This window comes from Dasypus novemcinctus, chromosome 8 (genome assembly GCF_030445035.2).
Source record: "Dasypus novemcinctus isolate mDasNov1 chromosome 8, mDasNov1.1.hap2, whole genome shotgun sequence".
NCBI classification, from domain to species: domain Eukaryota; kingdom Metazoa; phylum Chordata; class Mammalia; order Cingulata; family Dasypodidae; genus Dasypus; species Dasypus novemcinctus.
In genome coordinates this window covers 86159712-86182986 of record NC_080680.1, presented here as the reverse complement: position 1 = coordinate 86182986, position 23275 = coordinate 86159712, and the positions used below count along the sequence as shown (strand labels likewise).

Here is a 23275-nt window from a genome sequence, read left to right as displayed (position 1 = left end):
CTGTGACTGGAGCCTGGGTCTCCCAGACAGGAAATGGAGACAGAGCTGGAGAGAGAAGAGCTGGCCCTGCCCCAGAGGAGCCTGGCTGCAGCGCCGACCCTCCTGACCTCGCCCCTGTCCTGCAGCCTCTCCCTGAACCCTGACACCGCCCCCGTGCCCTGGACACTGCTGTCCCCGTCCTGCGGATCAGGCCCCGGAGGCTCAGGGCGCCTAGAGCCTCACCCGCCCAGCCGGCGGAACAGAGGCGATGAGACCTGGAGTTTTGTCCCTTTTGACGCCTGTGGAGCTGGAGCCCAGTGGGGGACAGACTTTCAACAGACTGTACTTAGAGGGTTTTGTAACTGCAGCTGAGGCCAGGGTTTTGCAGGCCAAGGGCGGGGGCTCAGCGCCCACGCGGCAGGGCGACCTGGCCGGGTCAGGGACATGTGCCGGGGCGGTGCTGTTTACGCCAGGACCTGGGGTGCTCCTGCCAAAGCAGGCGTGCGTGCGTCTCCTGGGAAGGGCAAGGACAGAGCGTGCGGTGCCGGCAGAGGAACAGCCGCGTGCAGCCTGAGGCAGGGGGACGCTGGCAGGAGGCCGGCGGGGGTGGAGCCCGGGGGAGAGGGGGGGGCAGGCTGACAGGTGCGGCCCGTACGGGGGAGCACCTTGACTGTGTCTGTGACTTCGGACTTTTCCTGAGAACTGGAGGTTGCCGAAGGGTTTTTTTTTTTTCCTATTTTTTTTTTAATTAAAGTTAATAGATCACAAGGAACGTTACATTAAAAAACATAAAAAAACAAAAAACATGAAGTTCCCGTATAACCCACTCCCCACCCCCCAACCTCATCATTTTTGTAAATTGTATTCTTTTGAAGATATAAACATCACACAAAAAATGTTACATTAAAAAACATAAGAGGTTCCCGTATACCCCCCACCCCAAAACCTCCCCCATCCTTGTGGCACCCTCGTAGCATGCCAAAGGGTTTTGAGCACGGCAAAGACATGACCAGATTCGCGTAGATAATCGACCCCTCCCAGGAGGGCAGGAGGGCGAGGCGGGAGATCAGAGCAGGGTTCTCGCAGGCGCCTGGCAGAGGGGGCGGGCTGGAGGCGTGACACGGAGAGAGGTGGGTGTTGCAGAGTTGTTTAGGTGGCGGTGCAGACCGGGTTTGGTAAGGGTGGGGAGGACTGCGGCCTCAGGCAGGACCCCAGGGCCAGGGGTGAGCCTCCCGAGGACCTCCCCGAGCGCACCCCTGGCCTGCCCTGGCCTGCCACGCCGGCCCCCGGCCCGAGGTCCTCCGCTGGACAGGAGCGCATGTGGCAGGCTCCCCGGGGGACAGCGAACCCACCGGCAGCTGCTGGGGCCAAGGGGGACCCCAGCAGGGACTGCGGCAAAGTGGTGTCAGCCGCGCCCCCAGCCCAGCCCAAGTGCCCTGGCAGCGACCTGAGCTGCGCAGCTCATCCCAGAGGAGCCCGAGTCATTGGGTCTCTGTGTTTACTCCTGCAGTGAGCGCCTCTGAATCTGTCATCTTGACTGCTGACTGTATCAAAATTCCCGTGGTAATTGGATCAGGTGCAGTCTTTTCCATGAGGATATTAAATCAGGCCTTCTGCCCGCGTCCAGAATGATCCGTTTCAGAATATAAAGACGCAGGAGATGGCATTACCCAAGGTATTTTTCCTCCTTTAACCCCCTCTCCCCCACCTCTTAATCATGGCAGCTCTTTATTTGCTGCCAAATAAATCGGGCCGTCTCCCCCTCCTCCCCCTTATTAGCCAGAAGAAAGGAAGGATTCTTGTGGATTAGGAAAAGCAGACCAGGGGGCGTGAGGGAGAGGGGTAGGGGCACAGGGTCAGAACTGGACTCACCACTACCAGCCCAGCCCAGGCGCAGGACTATCCCACCTCCGGGGTCCCCACGGGTCCCCACAGAGCCTCCAGTGGAAGATGACGCCCCCCCCCACCCCCCACCTCACCCCCCACAGTCCCCCAGGCTTCCCATCAGGCCCCAGGGATGACCACACTGCAGGCTGGAGAGAGGCTCCTGGACGCAGCGAGACGCGAGGCCGGAGGGAGTGGGAAAGAAACCTGAGAGACTTTTAGGTGTAAAAAGAATAGAGTATTAAGGCCACATCGGATAGGGCACCCCGCTCTGTTAAAAAGCTGTGCTACCTGACACTAACTTATTTTCAGTTGTTCAGCCAACATTGACTGAGCCTCTGCTACGTACCAGACACGGAGCCAGGCCCTGGGCACGTAACAGTGAGCAAAACAGAGAGCTCTGCCCCTGGGCGGCTGACAGCAGGGACGGGACAGTGGGTAAGCTGAGTACCTGGTGCGCGGATGGTGGTAGGGGCAGGGGAGAGACACGAGGCAGGGAAGGCGGGGAGGCAGGGAGTGGGAGTCAGGGCAGAGCATCCGGCTGTCGGGAGCAAGGACCCAAGGGTGGAGGGGCCCAAGGGCGCGAACGGGTGAGCCGTGGGGGATGAGGCCGAGCTGAGCGGGGCCCCTCTGGACGGCATCGCGCAGAGGAGCTGCTGGGCAGGATGAATTGTAGAGGGCGAGGGCGGCCAATGCAGTCATCTAGGTAAGGGAGGTGGTGGGAAATGCGCATGAAGACCACAGAGAGGTATCAGGACACAGCCACCAGAAGGTTAAAGTTTAAAAGACACCACCAAGTGTTGGCAAACTACGGAGTGCCTGGAACTCTCATACATTGTCGTGGGATTATAAAATGGAACGGCCACTTAGAATTACTATTTGGCAATTTCTTAGAAAGCTACATATACATCCTATGACCTAACAATTCCACTTCTGCATACTTACCCAAGAGAAATAAGTGCTTATTTTCTAAAAAGACTCACACTGTTTATAGCAGTTTTATTCACAGTTGCCGAAAATTAGAAGTAACCCAAATACCCATCAACAGGAGATTGGGTGAGCAAACTGTGGTATGTTTATACCATAGAATAGTACCCAGCGATGAAAAGAACGAATCCCAGATACACGTGAGGACAGTATGAATCTCACATACTTTAATGTCAAGGAAATAAGCCCGAAAACAGATACAGAGTTATGTATTGTGGGATTCCATTTATCTGAAGTCTCAGACCCTGCAGAGTGATGTATAGTGATACAGGACAGATAGAAGTTTCCTTGGAATGATGGTAAAGATGGGGGAGTGGGCATGGGGCTACTTTCTGGGGTGACAAATGTTCTTTGCATTGATCCACGTGGCTTTTTCGCATGTACAGACATCTGCAAACATTCAGCAGGCTATACACTTACAATTGGTGTGTTTTACTGAATGTAAATTATACCTGTTCACAGGTGGTGCCATGCTAGGTAGGCAGGTAGGGGACGGAGAGCCTGGAGAGTGACCCTGGGGCAGCTGAAGTGGGGCTCTGGGACGGGGCAGGGAAGGGCTGGGCCCCTGGCTCACTGCGTGCGAGCCGGAGCGTGGGACCCTCACTGCCCCCTGATGCCAGCTACCGCCTTGCCCTCGCCTGCGGGCTCCGGCTGCTCTCTCCGGGTGGAGGCAGCCTGGACGAGCAGATGCCTGCTTGCATGGTGGCAGGTGGTCTGAGGAAGCGCTTATTTATTTTTGGGACCCGGCCTGTTTGTCTAACGGGGGAGGGGCTGGCAGTGAGCATCACGGGACCAGATTCCTGATTATAACTTCACAACCGGGCCCGGCTATTCGAGAGGCGCGGATATTTATGGAATAAATACGGTGCGATTTACGGCCGTATCTCCCTCTGATGTCCCATCTGATATGCAATTCAATTTCTTTTATTGTTTTTGGGCTTTTGCCACGGAGGAGAATGCATAAATAAATAAATATATGGGCAAATGGCAGCCGGCAGGCCAGGCTGGGGCTGCCAGCCCGCCGTCTCCAGTCCCATATTAGGTCCATCGATCACGCGTTATGAAGCTGGAGCCTCTCCCTCGGCTGGGGTGGGGAGCAGACGTGCCGGTCACTCCCCGTTATTTAGGGGTCTCCGCTGGCGGGCTTCCCTGCCTGCCCTCTGCTTACCACTGGGCCGTGGCATCCCTACGTGGGACCGAGCTGGGCTGCTTGGCCGCTTGTTAACGTGGACCCCTGAGGCCTCCCCCTGCCCGGGCCCCAGGATGGAGGTGTCTCTGCCCTTCTGTGGGTGGAGAACACCACGCGCTCCTGACACCTGGCCCTCGCCTGGCTCTCCCCTGGGACACCACGGCATGCCTTCCTGCTTCCACGCCAAGCGGCTGAACCAGGGGTTCTGCTTTGGGGTCAGACCGTGCCTTTAACACCAAGTGCTGGCGCCTCCAGCCTCGGGGACCCTGGTTAAGTCACCCCATCCCTGAGAACGGGGTTAGCACCCATTGTTCCAGGGCTGCTGTGAGGAAGAGAGGAGGCCCTGCGCTCATGGCGCGGAGGCCACAGGGCCACCCCTTTCCCCAGGCCGTGCTTACCGAGCACTTTCTGGATGAGGTGCTGAGTGCAGTGGGGACAGCTGACAGCGCCCTGCCCTCAGCCAGCCTCAGCGTGGGGGCTACAGAAGGCGCAGGGGCTGGGCCTGGGGTTTTCACTGCTGACGACAGGACCCCCACCTTAGGAACCATCTGCCGCGTCTCCCTCAGCCCAAGAGTGTACCCTGGGCAAGTGGCAACTGTGGTTCCCACTGCTCCCCCCACCCACAGCGGGCTCAGAGCCCTGCGTGGCCCCCAGCCTGGGCCAGGAGGCCCCATGGCAACCCCCAGCTGCGGCCCTCCCTACCCCTCATCCAACCTGCTGTTTGGGGTCCAACCCTCTATTCCTAGTGCCACACAGAGCCTTCCTCTGGCCAGGTCCCTCTTTACCCCAGAGATCTCGGGGGCCCCACAGCCTTCAGGCTAATTTTGTGGCCATAAGCAGCCCAGGTTTTCTACCCCCCCACACCCCAGCTGGTCCAAATTCACAGCTCGAACTGCTCCCAGCATCCCTAAGACACAGCAATGTCTGAAAGGTTATTTGTAAAAAAAAAAACATCCCCCTTGTAGAGATGAATGACAGAGAAATTGTCCCTGCTCGGTGGGGAGGGGCAGACAATAAATGATAGCAAGTCTCAGCGGAGACCTGAGCGGGAGGAGGAGACAGCCAGGAGGTGCAGAGGGGCGTTCCAGGCAAGCCAGCAGCGGAGAGCTGGAGGACGTGCTCCCGGGCCGGCCGCACAGGGCGCCCTTCCAGGTAGAGGGAGCTCAAATCTGGGCCCCTGCTGTGGACCCTCCGCCTGGAAATCGGGGCGTGTGGAGAGGCAGGGCCAGGAGGCTCATAAAAGAAGCAAAGAAATCGAGGTTCATATCTTGCCTCTAAAATCTCCTTGGGCAAGTCACTGGGGTTCCCTGGGCCTCAGTTTCCCCATTTGTAGCATGGGGCTAATACCCCGTCCTTAATAGAATTGTCTTGAGAAGGAATCTGGATGACTGTACCTGAGATGCCGTGGTATAGGGCCTGGCCCGACGTGAGCGGGGGCAGTGACGGGTGAGGGACCACAGGTCAGCAGCCACCGCCACCTCCTGACAGGGACAGCCCGGGGGCATGACCTCCAGGTGAGGCGGGGTGGTGTAGGGAAAGGGGAAGATAGGTCTCATCTGGGACCTGGCAGAGAGCATGGCTGTGGAACCCCACCCGGAAACCCCCCGAGGGAAGGCTGCTACCGAGAACAAAGCCCAAGACCCCTGAGACCCCGGCCACCAGGTTTGGAACCCCGCTGGGGTCAAGCGGAAGCCCCGATACCGCCAAACAAAAGGCCTCCTCCCTGGTCCCCTGAGAGCTAACAGGTGGGGGTCACATGGCAGCCTACAAAACAGCACACAGCTGGGCCGCACCCCAGCATTAGGGAAGGGGAGGAGCACAGGCCTTAAAAAGGTTTAGCTCAGGGCCCCGCATCTCACGCATCTCACGCTGTGGCCCACCCACACCCGTGTCTGGGGTTGTGTACTATTTTTCAGTTTTTTGTTTTTTTTAAAAAGATTTATTTATTTATTTATTTATTTCTCTCCCTTTCCCCCCCACCCCACCAGTTCTCAGTGTCTATTTGCTGCGTCTTCTTCTTTGTCCGCTTCTGTTGTGTCAGCAGCACGGGAATCTGTGTCTCTTTTTGTTGCATCATCTTGCTGTGTCAGCTCTCCGTGTGTGCGGGGCCATTCCTGGGCAGGCTGCACTTTCTTTCGCGCTGGGCGGCTCTCCTTACGGGCTCACTCCTTGCACATGGGGCTCCCCTACGCGGGGGACACCCCTGTGTGGCACGGCACTCCTTGCGCGCATCAGCACTGCGCATGGGCCAGCTCCACACGGGTCAAGGAGGCCCGGGGTTTGAACCTTGGACCTCCCATGTGGTAGACGGATGCCCTATCCACTGGGCCAAGTCCGCTTCCCTTTTTCAGTTGTTTTTTGTTTTTGCTGTCTGTGTCCATTCGCTGTGTGATCTTCTGATCTATTTCTCTTTTTGTCTTCTCATCTTTCTCCTCTGGGATTCGATGTGGAGAGAGTTTCCCTGTCAATTATGCCACCTCAGTTCCTGGTCTCTGCTGGACTTCACCTTGACTCTCCCCTTCGTCTCTCTTTTGTTGCTGCGTGACTCACTTGTGTGGGCACTGGCTCACTCTGTGGGCACTTGCGCGGGCACTCGACGCACCGCACGGGCTCTTGGCTTGCCATATGACACTCATGTGGACACTTGGCTCACCATACAGGCACTTGGTTCGCCGTGAAGGCGCACTTTCTCTTCTTTTTCACAAGGAGACCCCAGAGGTCGAACCTGGGTCTTCCCATTTGGTAGGCAGAGGCCCTACCACTGGAGCCACATCCGCTTGCCTCTTGTTTCTTAATCGACTCTTTACTCCCTTGTCTATCCTATGGAATGTCCCTAAATTCCTTTATGTGACACAGCCAAGAACCTAGAGGCCCAGAACCCAGAGCCTTTGGCTAACACGAGCCAGGCCACCCCCCTCCCCTCCACCACGTGTCCTTGGTGGCCCAGCAGCTACTCCCCTCTGTGGGAGTCCCACTACCCCGTCCTCTGCGTGCCCCCCAGCAGCCCTGCGCCCTCCTGGCGGAGGCATATATTTGTCAGCCTTATGATTTTATCTTCTAGGCTCCCCTTGCCTTGGCCTTCGGCATCGGCCCCGCAGGCGGCATAAATTTCCACGGCCTGCGCGTAGCCCCATTAGCGCGGGAGCCAGGAATGCTAATGGCTCCGCCAGGTCCCAGGCCGAGGATCCCGCCTTTCCCTGACATTTGTAAAGTTCACATTTTCAAAATAAAGCCACGTGAAGGGCAGGTGCTCTCGTAGATCACTCCCCCTTTCCTGGGCTTTCCAGCTCCTTCCCTGCCCTTGGCCTTCACTCCCCTTAAAGGGCCTGCGTGATCCCGGGAGAGGAAGCCAACAGCACTTGGGCCTCACTGCCAGGTTTCTTACTCCCCGCCTCCCACCTGCTTCCTTCTTTCCTCCCTCCTTTCCCCTCCCTCCTTCCCCCTCCCTCCCTTCCTATCTCCATTCCTTCCTCCTTCTCTCCCTTCTCTACTTTTTCCACTCATTTACTCATTAATTCATTCCATGTTATTTATTGACCACCTAGTGTATACCATGCTTAAGGTATATGTCAGGGACCCAGCAGGGAACTCCAGGTTCTTGTCCTCTGGAGCTGACAGTCTAGTGGGAAAGAGGGGAATGAAACTACTCCCAAGAAAGCACTTGATGAGTCATACAAGTACAATGGAGAGGAAAATGTTGCAGGGGACAGGGCATCAGGGAGGGCTTCCTTGAGGAAGTGACATTATGCGGAGTCCTAAAGGAGGAGCTGGAGTCGGCTTGGTGAGAAGAGGCAGAACGTTTCAGGCAGAGGGACCAGCAGGTGCAAAGGTCCTGGGGAAGAAGGAGCCTGGCCTGCCAGAGTATCTGGAGGAGGCCGACAAGGCATGAGCTCTGGGACCTTTGGAGTTGAGGGCCAAGAGATGCCTTTTACCCAAGGGCCATGCGGGCCCCTGCAGGGTTGTGCCATGCCCTGGGTGGGCAGAGGTGCGGTTCGGAAAGCTCCAGTGCCTGCTAGGAGGGGTGCATGGCGGGACCTGCGCTAAGGTGGAGAGGGCAGGTGGGGCTGCCAGGTGAGGGTGTCTGACAAGCGGCTGTGGGGTGAGGCCGAGGGCAGCCCCGAGGGAGGCTGCAAAGGCCGCAGATACCTTGGACTTGGACCCTTGGGGGCCGCTAGGGTTCACCCAGGGCTCCGGGCCCAGAGGTGCCCTCGGAGTTTGGATTTGAGGATCCCAAGGGCAGGTGGCCTTGGATTGTTGCTGTCTTTGTGCCATCCCTCCCTCAATGGGATCTGCTGGGACTTAGAGTTGCTGTTTCCTTGTCCTCAGCAGAAAGCGCTCAGAAGCGAAATCCTTGTTCAAGGACAGCTGCCCTGCAGCGAGAAACATTGGTGAGGGCCAGGGACCACCAGGTGGACCTGGTCACTCTGCTGGGGACTCTGCACCCTACTCCACCGCTTCGCCCCCATGGATCTTGTGTCTCCATTCATCCAGTCCAGAAGTCTCTATGCCAGGCATTGAGGTGGTGGACGGGGCAGAGAAGACAGCTGTGAACGGGGCTGATGAGCCCCGTGCTCGGGGAGCCCGGTCTGAGGGGGGAGACAGATCATGGACCAACAAGCAAGGGAAAAGAGGCCATGGCAGATGTGATGAGGGTTAGGGAGAGAAATAAGGCAAGGGCGGGTGTGGGGGAGTCAGGGAAGGCCTCTCCATACAGGGACACTGGGGCAGAGAGAGATGCAGAGATGTGTGGTGAGAGCGCCCCAGGCGGAAGGAACAGCACATGCAAAAGCACCGCGGCGCTCTGCCTGCGTGGGCAGCAGCTCTTGCGGCCAGAGCAGAGGGGGCCGGGGGGAGAGGGTGGCAGGGGTGGTCAGGGACCTGGGCAGGGAGTGACCAAGCACCACCCATGTGAGCCAGGGCCACAGAGCTAGGGGCAGGAGAGGCCTCCCTTCAAGCATGCATACATGCATTCGTCCATCCCTTTGCTCATTCATTCATTCATTCATTACACTTTCATGCATTTCTGCTTTCATTCATTCACTCCCCCATTCATCCACCTACCTATCATTTGTCCAGATTCACTTACTCTTCAGTTTACTATTCATTCATTTATCATCCATACAGTCATCATTCACTCACTCACTCGTTCATTCCATTGCTCATTCACCAGTTATTTTACAGCCCTTATTCTGTGGCCCTCCCAGGGGAGGAGTCGGATCCCTCCGTGCCCACCCTCCAGGGACTCCAAGCCTGGGAGGAGAGGAGGGGAGTACAAGAAAACCCGCAGTAGGGAAGCTGAGCCATATACTCTCGCCACGGGGGGCGGGGGGGGGGCCTTGCCCCGCCCCACCCCCATCCGGGGGCCTCTCCGCGGTGCCTGTCTGCAGGCCACACGTGGGTACATGGCAGCGGTGTGTGGGCAGCATCCGGGCCGGTCCGCCCATCATTTCCTATTGACTCCTTGGGGAGCCACTGTCGACCCTGGGTACCTAGAGGAGGTGGCAGCCAGAACCAGCAGGGGCCAGAGGCTGGGTCTAGAGCTGGAGCCCCTCCCTGGGGAGCAGCCTGGACCCCTGAGAGAGGTCTGGGGTGGGGAGGTCATTCTAGACAGACCTCAGAGGCCAGTTATGCTACCCCTTTACTGATCAGATGGGAATTCTGAGGCCCAGAGAGGGGAAGGGATTTGCCCAGACACGCACAGCAAGGGAGGGGCCAAGTCAGGACAAGTCTCCAGGATGCCTCCCCCAGATGACTGGAGCTCACAGTTGCAGCATCTAAAATTGACCTTGTCTTCGCCAGGCCTGCTCCTCGGCCCGTGACCCCTGACTCAGGGATGGCACTTTCCATCCAGGAGCCCCAGGCCAAGCCTGGGCTGCCACCCTCTGTCCCCCTCATCCTCTGGTGCTCTTCCAAGGAAGTTTGCTCACTTGTCCCCTGCCCGGCCCCATCACCCCTCCCTGCCCCCATCACCCCTCCCTGCCCCCATCACCCCTCCCTGCCCCCATCTCTCTGCTTCCCCGGCTGTCCCTGAACCCCATTCTCCCCACAGCTGCCACCGAGAACTCCCCACAATCAAGCCTGCTCTGTTACTCCTCAGCTGCTCACTTCCCACGACTCCTCCGGCCCCCCAGGGGAAGTCTGGGCTTCTCAGCAGGGCACAAGGGGGCTTCGCAGCTGGGCCCACCCCGCCAGCTCCACGCCTCTCCTACCCGCACCGTGCCGCTTCACACACTCCCTTTCCAGCCACACTGGGCTTCCTTCAACCCCTCATTCTCTTGCCTCTGAGACTTTCGCATGCTGCTCCTTCTGCCTAAAATGCTCTTCCCCATCCCCTTTCTGGCTACTTCCTACCCCTTCAGGTCCCAGCCGAGACCCCACCTCCTGCAGGAAGCCTTCCTTGACCTCTTCAGGCTGGGTTAGGCACCTCCTCTATACTCTCACAGCCCCGGCGCTTACTCTGATCACCCCATGTTATAATTACTGGTTCATTGTCTGGGCTGCCCCACCGCAGGGACAACTGCCATCATCCATCACTCTGTCCCCAGTGCCCATCCCTGGGCATGTGGGCTCAGAAAACGTCTGTCCAGTGAATGAATGAATGAATTGCTTAATCGATGGACACCCTCTGTTACCTCCTTCCCAGCCCAGCCTATGTCCCCTGAACCACCTAGAAGGGGGGCACTCTTTATCCTTCTGGGTACCCCCCCGAGAAAGACTGCCCGGGTCTGAAGCATCCTGGGCCTGAGGCCACAGCAGAGCGGGGTGGGATGGTTGCAGGACAGACGACATGCCCGAGGCCGGCCTTGATCCTCAGCCCATCTGGACTTAACTCCAGGGCGATGCATGCTGAGGGGAACAGCTGAGGCACCCCTGTCAGCTCCCATCAGCATGAGACCCCCTCTTCACCCTGCCTCCCATCTCATCTTGCAGGTCTCCACTGAGCTGCCACCTCCTCAGAGAAGCCTCTCCTGATTGCCTGAACTGAACCTGCTCCCTTCCAGAGTCCATCTTCATCCTGACCCCTCATTTATTTCCTCTGCGGCCCTTACCATGACCAGTCACTGCCCAATTCAGAATTCTTTTCTGGGTCTCTCTCCCTGATTCTCCGGGAGACCCCTGAGGTCACAGACTATACATTCTCTGCTCCACAGCTGGCCTGGTGCCCAGCACAGGACAGGCCCAGAGCAGGTGCCCCTTAAAGAATGGATGGATGGATGAATGAATGAATGAATGAATGAATGAATGAGATGAGAATAACGTGGAAAAGAGCACAAGCTGTGGGGCCGGGCACACCGGGGTTTGAAACCAGCCCTCAGACTAGCCGGGTGGCCTTGAGCTTGGGGCTGCCTCTGGCTGGCCCTCGGTTTCTCTGCCTACAATACAGGGAGAATAAGGCTACTACTTACCCGTGCAGGTGGCACACTCAGCCAGGCCCAGCCCACGAAGCCTCCACGACGGCTGCCTTGTCCTTGCCCCAGACTGTGACCGCAGAGACCAGAGAAAGGCTCAGGCCCGGCGGCAGGGACCTGGAGCACCGGAGTTTAGCCAGCCACTGAATTCCTTCTTCCCACGGTTCCCCACACACCCTCTGCAGACCCCCTGTTCTTGCCTCTAGCCCTGCCCACTTGACAGAAGGGAAGACTGAGGCCCAGGCATGTGGACAGAGCAGAGCCTTAGAGCAGCCAGGAGCTGGATAGGACGGGTAGGGAAACTGAGGTGTTCTAGAGGGTAGGGCGCTAGCCTCGGCGAGTCTGAGTCAGGGCCAGCCCAAGATTCCTTCAGAGGCTCCGGAGAACAGGGCCCCCAGGCTCGGGCAGCTGCCTTTTCCCTTGGGCTAATCCCCTCCAACTACGTCTCCAACAGGGCTAAGGAGCTGTCAGGTGGGATCCGCAGGGCCCTGGCCTGCCCACACAGATTTAATTCAGGGCCTTTCATCTCTGTGCTGAAGAAATCTGCTATCTTCTGTCTTCCTAATTAGCGTTCATTAAGCAAATCAGAACAACACAGTTTTTCTCCCTCCTTTCTTGCATGGAAGGTTTTAACCCTTGGTGGGTGGGCTTCAGAGAGGGGATCCCACCACCTCAACTGGAAGGCCAGCCTCTGAAGGGTCTCCCCAAATCCTCACGAGGGCAAATCCTTGTCAGCCACACAGGGACGGTGTCCCCTCCCAGCCTCACCACCTCCACGCTGGCCTCCTGGCCTCTGCCCCATTTATCTTCCTAAAGGGAACTCTGGGGAAGCGGACTTGGCCCAGTGGTTAGGGCGTCCATCTACCACATGGGAGGTCCACGGTTCAAACCCCGGGCCTCCTTGACCCATGTGGAGCTGGCCCATGCGCAGCGCTGATGCGCGCAAGGAGTGCCGTGCCACGCAGGGGTGTCCCCCATGTAGGGGAGCCCCACGCGCAAGGAATGAGCCCCATAAGGAGAGCCGCCCAGCGCGAAAGAAAGTGCAGCCTGCCCAGGAATGGTGCCGCCCACACGGAGAGCTGACACAAGATGACGCAACAAAAGGAACACAGATTCCTGGTGCCGCTGATGAGGATAGAAGTGGTCACAGAAGAACACACAGCGAAAGGATACAGAGAGCAGACAACGGGGTGGGGGGGGGGGAGGGAGGGGAGAGAAATAAATAAAAAATAAATCTTTAAAAAAATAGAATAAAATAAAATAAAGGGAACTCTGACCAGGGAACTCTGCTGCTCGAGAGCCTTCTCTGGCTCCCCACCCCAGCTAGGACAGTGGGTAGACGCCTCACATCTACTTGGCTTCTGCTCTGTTTGGCTTCCGCTCTGCTCTCCAGCCTCATCTCCCTTGTGTCAGGCCACAGGGTGAGTGAGCAACCCAGCTTCCCACTTCCTTGCTCCGCACACAGTTGTCTCCTCAGAGGCGCCCTTACTGCTCCCCCGTCCCAAAGGCCACTAGAACACCACTCCTGTCCCTCCTTAGCATTAGCTCTCTGCGCTGTGCTGGGACAGGTGGCAGCTCCCCAAAGCCCCGGTCCCTGGCCAGGCCTGCCCGGTGAAAGCTCTACAGAAAATAGTCAGCGGCTGCTGCTCTGGAAGGGATCCCAGGCAAGGGTGCTCGAGGTGGAGGGCACAGCCACAGCCAGTCCAGGTCCCCCCCCGCCCGACCCCAGGGCTCCTGTGCCAGGTGGCCGACCTGCGTGGGCACGTGGAGAGAGGACTTGGGCTGCCGCCCTGGGGAGAGGGCTGTGAGGACTGCTACCCAGCTCCCAGGCAGCCAGGCTGGTGGTCTGGTGGCTTGGGGTCCGGGGTGCTGGGAGGCCGAGGCCCTGTGGCCTGCGGCTTGGGTGGCCCTGCACAGCTCTGGGTTTCGGGGCGTGCGTGTGCAGAGGCAGCCGTGGCTGAGGGGGACGGATGTTTTTGCTAGGGTTGTGGTGGGGCCTGCTGGGAAATGATCCTTGGAGTCTTTTCTGATAGAGAGTTGGCAGCTTTCAGCTTGCTACTCAGTGGCCCAAATGGTAACTTCCACAATTCTCCTGGCTGTTCTGAGTCCCTTGGACAATTCATTCACCTTTTCAGCAGTTACGAAAGTGTTTTTTGTCCCTTCGGCATGCAGATTTTGAGAGTTAAATGAGACTTTACGGTGCAGAGAACCCCCAGCCCCAGGGGGTCACCCTGTGCTGCCAGGGTTCTGTGGACCCCAGGCCCTCCCCGACCCCCGTCCTAGGAACAGCCAACCACAGAGGTGGGAGAGACCTGATCGTGTTCTGCCGTGAACGTGTCCTCAGCAAACCACTTCCTCTCTCTGGGCCTCAGTTTCCCTGTTTGTACAACCAGTCCCCTGGACCCAATGACCTTTACAGGCTTATCTTTTCAGATCCCAGGGCCGAGGTAAGTGGGGGATGTTTAGCTGCAAGCCCTTTACCAGACAGAAGGATAATAACCACCCTGCCCCTACCCTTTCTCCCCTCCCCAGTCCCTTCACCCCTGGTTCCGGCTGTCAGAGCACAGAGTCGGTGATGAGACGGAGGTGTCCGCATCCCCGCCAGCCTGGGAAGGCCATGCTGCGCCAGGTCTGCGTGAACAAAGGCCGAATGGGGACTCCTTGGCAGTGGGCGGCAGATGGGGCACCCAGGGACTTGGGGAGGGCCTTGCTATCCCTCTCCCAGGAGAGGCCAGCATGGTACCGGCCCCTCCCCACCCTCCACCACCGCCTTCCTTGCCCCTTGGCCTGCAGCCTTGGAGAAAGCTCGGGCCAGCGGGACCAGCGAGCACGAGCCCCGGGGCAGCCGGGGGCCTGGGGCCCAGCACTGGCTCTGTGGTCTTGGCAGGCACTCCCCCGGCTGGGAGGTCTCCTCTGGGTTCCGTCGGCCTGGGCGCCCCCCACACAGTGCTCTGGGGCGGCAGGTGGCAGAAGGAAAGGGAGCTGGGTGAGGGGAGTCGGGCGGCAGGGTCCCCGTGTTCTCAGAGCCTGAGACCCGCCGGTGCCTGGGCAGTTAACTAAGGGAAGGCAGCTCTTGGGGAAGGGTCTCGGGGTTGCTTTGGCCACACGGTGCTGGTCAGCTCCTCCGCGGACGCGCAGGGACTGCCCGAGGCGTCCTTGGCCACCAGGGGGCGAGAGGGACCATTCCCTCTATTGTGGCCGATATCGCTGCTTGTCGGAGGATCAGGAGGGGACGTGAACAGTGGGGCATTGGCACAGGGAAGAGAAACTGGGAAAGCAGGGGAAAGGGGGGGCCTGGGAGGGGGCGGGGCCCAGGACCTTGACTGGAGTCGCCAGGCAGCCTGGTCCACAGGGGCTGAGCTTGGAGCCAGGAGGAGTTGGTGTCCTCTCCTTTTCTCTTCTTCAGTCTAGCTAAAGGTTGCCAATTTTATTGATCTTTTCAGAGAGCCAGCTCCAGTTTTGTTGAGTATTTCCATTTTTAAAAGTTCTTTATTTAATCTATTTTGGCTCTAATCTTTGCTACTTCTTTCCTTCTGCTCATTTTGGGTTTAGATTGTTCTTTTTCTACATCTTCCAATATTGAGGTTAGGTCTCTGGTTTGAGATCTTTAATTAGAGAGTTGTGGGTTTACAGAAAAATCATGCATCAAATAGAGGGTTCCCATATACCACCCTATTTATTAACACCTTCCATTGATGTGGTACATTGTTACAATTCATGAAAGCACATTTCTGTAATTGTACTATTAACTATAGTCCATGAATTAACTTAGAGTTCATTGAGTTGTGCAGTCTTTCTCCTTTTTTTTTTAAGGTTTATTTTATTTATTTAATACCCTCCTCCTTGCCCTCTCCCCTACGCCTCCCGTTGTTTGGGCTCGCTGTCTGCTCTCTCTGTTTGTTGTATGCTCTCTGTGTCTACTTGTCTTCTTTTTCTTTTTTTCTTTTTTTTTTTTTTAAAGATTTATTTATTTATTTAATTTCCCCCCTCCCCTGGTTGTCTCTTCTTGGTGTCTGTTTGCTGCGTCTTGTTTCTTTGTCCGCTTCTGTTGTCGTCAGCGGCACGGGAAGTGTGGGCGGCGCCATTCCTGGGCAGGCTGCTCTTTCTTTTCACGCTGGGCGGCTTTCCTCACGGGCGCACTCCTTGCGCGTGGGGCTCCCCCACGCGGGGGACACCCTTGCGTGGCACGGCACTCCTTGCACGCATCAGCACTGCGCATGGCCAGCTCCACACGGGTCAAGGAGGCCCGGGGTTTGAACCGCGGACCTCCCATATGGTAGACGGACGCCCTAACCACTGGGCCAAAGTCCGTTTCCCTGTCTTCTTTTTCTTAAGAGGCACCAGAAACTGAACCTGGGAATTTCCATGTGGGAGGGAGGTGCCCAATTGCTTGAGCCACCCCTGCTCCCTGCTTATTGTGTCCCTCATTGTGTTTCTTTGTTGCATCATCTCATTGCGTCATCTTGTTGTGCCAGCTCACTGTCTTGGTCATCTTCTTTCTGAGATACTGGGAACTGAACCCAGGACCTCTCATGTGGTAGGTGGGCACCCAACTTCTTGAGCCACCTTTTCTTCCCTGAGATCTATTTTTTTAAATTTATTTCTCTACTTTCCCTCCCCCGCCCATGTTGTCTGCTTTCTGTGTCCATTCGCTGTGTGTTCTTCTGTGTCCCCTTGCATTCTTGTCAGCGGCACCAGGAATCTGTGTCTCTTTTTGTGGTGTCATCTTGCTGCATCAGCTCTCCATGTGTGCACACCACTCCTGAGCAGGCTGAGCTTTTTTCATGCACAGCAGCTCTCCTTGTGGGGTGCATTCCTTGCAAGTGGGGTTCCCTTACATGGGGGACACCCCTGCATGGCAGGGCACTCCTTGTGTGCATCAGCACTGCATGTGGGCCAGCTCACCACACGGGTCAGGTGGCCCTGGGTTTGAATCCTGGACTTACCATGTGGTAGGCAGATGCTCTATCAGTTGAGCCAAATTCGCTTCCCCTGAGACCTATTTTTTCTTTGGGGGGGGATTCTTTTTTTTTTTTTGTCTTTATTTTTTTAATGTTACATTAAAAAAATGAGGTCCCCATATACCCCCCACCCCCCTCATTCCACTCCTCCCCCCATAACAACCTCCTCCATCATCATGAGACATTCATTGCACTTGGTGAATACATCTCTGAGCACCGCTGCACCTCATGGTCAATGGTCCACGTCATAGCCCACACTCTCCCACAGTCCACCCAGTGGGGAGGACATACAATATCCAGTAACTGTCCCTGCAGCACCACCCAGGACAACTCCAAGTCCCGAAAACGCCCGCACATCACATCTCTTCCTCCCACTTCCTACCCCCAGCAGCCACCATGGTCACTTTCTCCACACCAATGCCACATTTTCTTCGATTACTAATCACAATAGTTCATGAATAGAATATCAGTAAGTCCACTCTAATCCATACTCTATTCCTCCATCCTGTGGACCCTGGAATGGTTGTGTCCACTCCACATCTATAGCAAGAGGGGGCTTAAATTCCACATGGATGCTGGATGCAATTCTCCTGCTTTCAGTTGTAGGCACTCTTAGCTCCCTGGTGTGGTGGCTGACCTTCTTCACCTCCATGTTAGCTGAATGGGATAAGTCCAATAAATCAGAGTGTAGGAGTTGCAAGTCTGTTGAGGCTCAGGGCCTGGCTATCACATGGACAGTCCAGAGATTCAGGTCCCCTGGGTATACACTAAATTCCAGCACTAACTACAGATCTGGTAAAGCAACAGAAGAGGCTTGTGAACAAAGATCACACCTGAGTCCAACTCCATCACACTCAGGACCACAAACTACAAAGTAGGGCAAACTGACATGGCACTGAACTCCATCTGCCATGACCACAGAACCTGTGGATCTCTGTAGCCCTCAGAAGAACCAATACCTGAGGTTGTTTCTACCTTATCTGTCTCTGGGACTCTGCTGAGGTGTGCATAAAGATGACCCCTCTGATAACCTCCTGGTTCTTTTTGGAGACTCATAGCCATATAAACTCATTTGTCCTTTCCATTTCCCCCTTTTGTTCAGGTCAAAAAGCATTTTTAACTCCTGGTATTATATGTAGACTGAGATATTCTGCTGGTCTGAGTTGACCCTTTTATTCAAGGTCATTTTCTAGTTACATCATCAGCTGGTACTTGGTAGTAATCCCTCGGCGCCAGGGAGGCTCATCCCTGGGAGTCATGTCCTACGCTGGGGGGAAGGCAACGCATTATATGCTGAGTTTGGCTTCGAGACTGGCCACATTTGAGCAACACAGAGGCTCTCATGAGGTAACTCTTAGGCACTCTGCAGCTCTAGGCCTAGTTCTTATTTCAGGTGCACAGCTCACAAGCATAGTCATTAGTATCAAGGGCTCATTGTTGGACCTTCCTTCTTTTTTGGTCTTTGCTGTTGCACTTGGGGGATTGTTGCTGTTCCTTTAGGGAATGTGATAGAGCTCCCCTGGCTAGGAACTCAGTACTCCCTCAGTTGTTGTTTTCAATTGTAGCCACTGTGAAAATATCCAAACATTTTTATGTACCCTGGATATTTGCCCTGGAGAACTCTCTGCTAACCATGTGTCCCCTGTCTATTTTTTATTTAACATTGGATTATCCTGTAGAATGATCCATGTGTACTCAAGAAGAATGTGTATTCTGCTGCTGTTGGGTGAATTGTTCTATACATGTCTGTTAGGTCTAGATGGTTTAGAGTATCATTCAAGTCTTCCATTTCCTTATTGGTCTTCTTTCTAGACAGTCTATCCGTTATTGAAAGTGATGTATTAAAATCTCCTATTATTAATGTAGGACTGTCTATTTCTCCCTTTGAATCCATCAATTTTTTTTTTTTTTTTTAAAGATTTATTTATTTATTTAATTTCCCCCCCTCCCCTGGTTGTCTGTTCTTGGTGTCTATTTGCTGCGTCTTGTTTCTTTGTCCGCTTCTGTTGTCGTCAGCGGCACGGGAAGTGTGGGCGGCGCCATTCCTGGGCAGGCTGCTCTTTCTTTTCACGCTGGGCGGCTTTCCTCACGGGCACACTCCTTGCGCGTGGGGCTCTCACGCGGGGGACACCCTTGCGTGGCACGGCACTCCTTGCGCGCATCAGCACTGCGCATGGCCAGCTCCACACGGGTCAAGGAGGCCCGGGGCTTGAACCGCGGTCCTCCCATGTGGTAGACGGACGCCCTAACCACTGGGCCAAAGTCCGTTTCCCTCCATCAATATTTGCTTCATATTTGTTGGGGCTTTGCTAGTAGGTGCATATATATTTATAATGATTACATCTTCTTGTTGAATTAACCACTTTATCAGTATATAATGAGCTTCTTTGTCCCTTGTAACAATTTTTTACTTAGTCTATTTTATGTATTAGTATAACTACTGCAGCTGTTTTTGGCTACTACTTGCATGTTATATTTTTTCCCATCCTTTCACTTAAAAAAATTTATTGAAGTATATTTCTCATATATGAACATACATAAACAATAAGTGAATAGTAATAGCCATGAACTTGCAAAATAAACATACATAACATCATACGGGGCTCTCATAAGTCAACCTACCACCAATACCTTGCACTGTTGTTAAACATTTTTAACTAAAGATTGAAGAGCATCCTCGAAATATTACTACTATCTGAAGTATTTTCCCCCAACCCACCCTATTATTATTTTTTATATCATTTATACATGAACATACATAAACAATAAGTATATAGGAAAAGTTGTGAGCTTACAAGGCAAACATGCAAACACTCTACAGGGGCCCCATACATCAACCCTTCACCAACACCTTGCATTGTCATGAAACATTTGTTACAAATTATGAAAGAATATTGTCAAAATCTTACTACTAATTATAGTCCTTATATTACATTTGGTGTATTTTCCTCCAACCTACCCTATTATTATTTTTTAAATATACTTTTATGACAGAAGTTGTAAACTTACAAAACAATCATGCACATTGCAGAATTCCCAACAACACCCCTCTATCAACACACCACACCATGGTGGAACATTTGTTACAGATTAAGAGATAATTTCATCCAATTATTACCAGGTCCCTAGTGTACACATTTTCCATACTCCCCCATTATCAACACAGTACATCTTTGGCATATATGCAAGAATATTAAATTATTACTATTAACCACAGTCCAAAGGTCACTCCAGGTGCATTTTTCCCATGCTTCTCCACATTCACACCACCCCGCAATAGTGATGTACATTTGCTCTAGCTCACAAAGGACACTCTTGCATTTGTACCATTACCACAATTCTCATCCACCTCTGGGTTCACTGTGCTTTTCAGTCCCTAGATTATTCTCTAGATTTCTGTCAATTGGCATTTACATCCCTAGACTACCATTTTCAGCCTCATCCCCATTTATAAACCAGCTGTTACTCACTATAATGTGTTACAATCAACTCTGTACATTTCTGTACTTTCACACTAAAGCTAATTAAAACTTCTACATATGTTAAACTTCAGTAGTTTACTAAACCGAGTAGTCTCAGTCTTCCTGTAATCTCCTTTAAGAATCCACCACATACCATCAGGGCTTGAAGATATTTTTCTACATTTTCTTTTAGAAGCTTTATTGTTCTTGCTTTTATGTTTAGATATTTTATTCATTTTGAGCTAACTTTTGTATAAGGTTTGAGATAGGGGTCCTCTTTCCTTCTTTTGGCTATGGATATCCAGTTGTCTAAGCATCATTTGTGGAGTGGACTGTTCTGCCCGAGATGGGTGGGTTTGACAGGTTAGTAAAAAATCACTTGACCATAGATGTGAGGGTCTGTTTCAGGACTATCAGTTCAGTTCCATTAGTCTATATGTCTGTCTTTATGCCAGTACCATGCTGTTTTTACCACTGTAGCTAGGTAATATGATTTAAAGTCTGGAAGTGAGAATCCTCCAACTTTACTTTTCCTTTTAAGATGTTTCTGTCTATTCAGGACACCTTTACCTTCCAAATAAATTTGATAGTTGTGTTTTCCATATTTAAAAGCTGCTAGGGAAGCGGACTTGGCCCAATGGATAGGCGTCCGCCTACCACATGGGAGGTCCGCGGTTCAAACCCTGGGCCTCCTTGACCCGTGTGGAGCTGGCCCATGCACAGTGCTGATGCATGCAAGGAGTGCCGTGCCACACAGGGGTGTCCCCCACATAGGGGAGCTCCACGCACAAGGAGTGTGCCCCATAAGGAGAGCTGCCCAGTGCGAAAGACAGTGCAGCCTGCCCACGAATGGCGCCGCACACACGGAGAGCTGACACAAGATGACACAACAAAAAAAAGAAACAGATTCCTAGTGCCACTGATAAGGATAGAAGCAGTCACAGAAGAACACACAGTGAATGGACACAGAGAGCAGACAACTGGGGGGGGAGGGGAGGGGGAGAGAAATTTTAAAAATTAAAAATTAAAAAATAAAAGCTGCTGGTGGAATTTTTATCAGTATTGCATTGAATCAGTATATCAATTTGAATAGAATTGCATTTAATTATATTTAGTCTTCCAATTCTTGAGCATGGAATGTTCTTCCAATTATTTAGGCCTTTTTAAATTTCTTTTAACAATGACCTGTAGTTTTCTGAATACAAGTGCTTTAGATTGTTGGTTAAGTTTATTCCTGAATGTTTGGGTTTTATCTGTCATTTTATTTTCACCACTCTTTTGACACTTTTAGGTACTTTTATTGATATAATCTTCATTTCTAGACTCTCTTCCAGGCCTCACTCTCCTGTCTTTTCTTTTCAGGCTGTAGCACACCCTTTAGTATTTCCTGCAAAGCTGGTCTCTTGGTTACAAACTCTCCCAGGTTCTGTTTATCTGTGAATATTCTAAACTCACCTCATTTTTGAAAGACAATCTTGCTGGATATAAGAGTCTTGCCTGGAAGTTTTTCTCTTGCAGTCTCTTAAATATAGCCTACCACTGTCTTCTTGCTTTCATGGTTTCTGGTGAGAAATCAGCATTTAATATTATTGGGTATCCCATAGATGTTATGCATTGCTTTTTCTCTTGCTGCTCTCAGAATTCTCTCTTTGTCTTTAGCATTTGACATTCTGATTAGTATGTGTCTTAGAGTTGGTCTATTCAGACTTATTTCTATGGAAGTATGTTGTGCTTCTTGGACAAGATGTCCTTCAATAGGGTTGGGAAATTTTCTACCATTATTTCTTCAAATATTCCTTCTTCCTCTTTTCCCTTCTCTTCTCCTTCTGGGACACCCATGACACATATGTTTGCATGTCTCTTGCTGTTGTTTAGTTCCCTGAGGCCTTGTTCAATTTTTTTCCCTTCTTTTCTTCATCTGTTCTTTCATATATTCAATTTCAGAGGCCATTTTTTCAAGCTTACCAATCTTTTCTTCTGCCTTCTCAAATCTGCTATTACATGATTCCAGTATATTTTTTATTTCATTTATTGCACCTTTCATTCCCATAAGATCTGTTATTTTTCTATATATGCTTTCAAATTCTTCTTTGTGCTGATCCAATGTCTTCTTAATATCCTTAATATCTTTAGCCATCTCATTGAATTAAGGAAATTTGTTTGACCATCTATGATTAGTTGTCTCAACTCCTTTATGTCACCTGGAGGCTTATCTTGTCCCTTTAACTGGGTCATATCTTCCTATTTCTTGGGGTGGATTGTCATTTTTTGTTGGTGTCTTGGCATCTGGCTTACCAGAGTATTTATTCTGGGTGCAGTTTTTCTCTTTAGTTTTGGGCTTCCTGCTGTTTCTCCCTTGCTGGTTATGTAGTAGGAGCCAAGGATGCAGTTAGTGCTATAAGCTGTGGAGGCTCAAGCTGCCTTCATTGCCCCAGAAACTGATGAAACTTCTCCCAACTTTCTCCTTTGCCAGGGGTAGGGACAGAGCCACAGCTGTGTGGAAAATCCAAGTGGTGCAGGCCTAGGCTGTAGTTACCCAGAGAGACTGATGAAGCTTCACACCCCTTTCTCCCCTGCCTGGGGCAGGGCTGGAGCTGCAGGTGCAGGCAGCAATCTATGCTGTGCAGGTCCAAAATGACCACAGTTGCCCCAGTAGACTTCTGATTATTCAGTCTGTGCCAGCCAAAGGTACCTGCAGTTACCTGGATAGGCTGGTGCAGGGCCCACCAGCCTCCTCCCTGCCAGAGGTGGGGCTGAAGCCTAGGCTAGGGCTGCAGGCCAATCTGGGTCAAAGAAACCAGTCTCTACCTTCACTGGTATTTTCAACTCTAGTCTCAGAATAGCCCCTGAAGAGGCTTGTACCACCAGAATAGGATGATTACTGGCCTCCTTGGTGTGGCCTATATTTTCCTGGAGAAGCTGGTGCTGGTCCCCATAGCTTCCTCCCTGCCAGAGGTGCTAGACCTGAAATATGATCTGGTTGGAAAAGAAGCCGGTTTCTACCAGCACTGTGATTTTCAGTCTGCCCCGCTTCCCCTCATGCCAGGTTCAGAGTTAAGATGGCAGTTACCAGCCTCTTTTTGACTTGGACAGGTTCAAACTTTAGCTGTTCTTAGGATTATGCTTTAGCCTGCCAAATTTGCTAATCAGTAGCTGAGGTTGGTGCCCAACTGCCCTCCCCCCATTTTTGGGAAGTGGAGTTTCCAATTCCAGCCGCAGAATAGCTCCTGAGGTGGCTTGTGCCTGCCAGGGAGGATGGGCACCAGCCTCCTGGGTGTGGAGTGCTCTATTTACAAGTCTTCTCTGCAGATGGGCAGTCTCCTGCTTCCATTCTTTCAAGGATATTGCAGGATGCTCTTCTGGTCTCCTGGAGCTCCCAAACAAGTCCTTAGATAGCTCAGTGAT

The 23275-nt window shown here is 53.1% G+C and overlaps 1 long non-coding RNA gene across 1 annotated transcript; it reads left to right on the top strand.

Annotated features, from left to right (window-relative positions):
* Positions 1 to 1152: 1152 nt before the first annotated feature.
* On the top strand, positions 1153 to 13377 carry LOC131279490 (uncharacterized). Its single transcript, XR_009186864.2, has 3 exons — positions 1153 to 1654; positions 2176 to 2301; positions 10970 to 13377. It is a non-coding gene; the product is annotated as an uncharacterized lncRNA (long non-coding RNA).
* The last annotated feature ends 9898 nt before the right edge of the window (positions 13378 to 23275 follow it).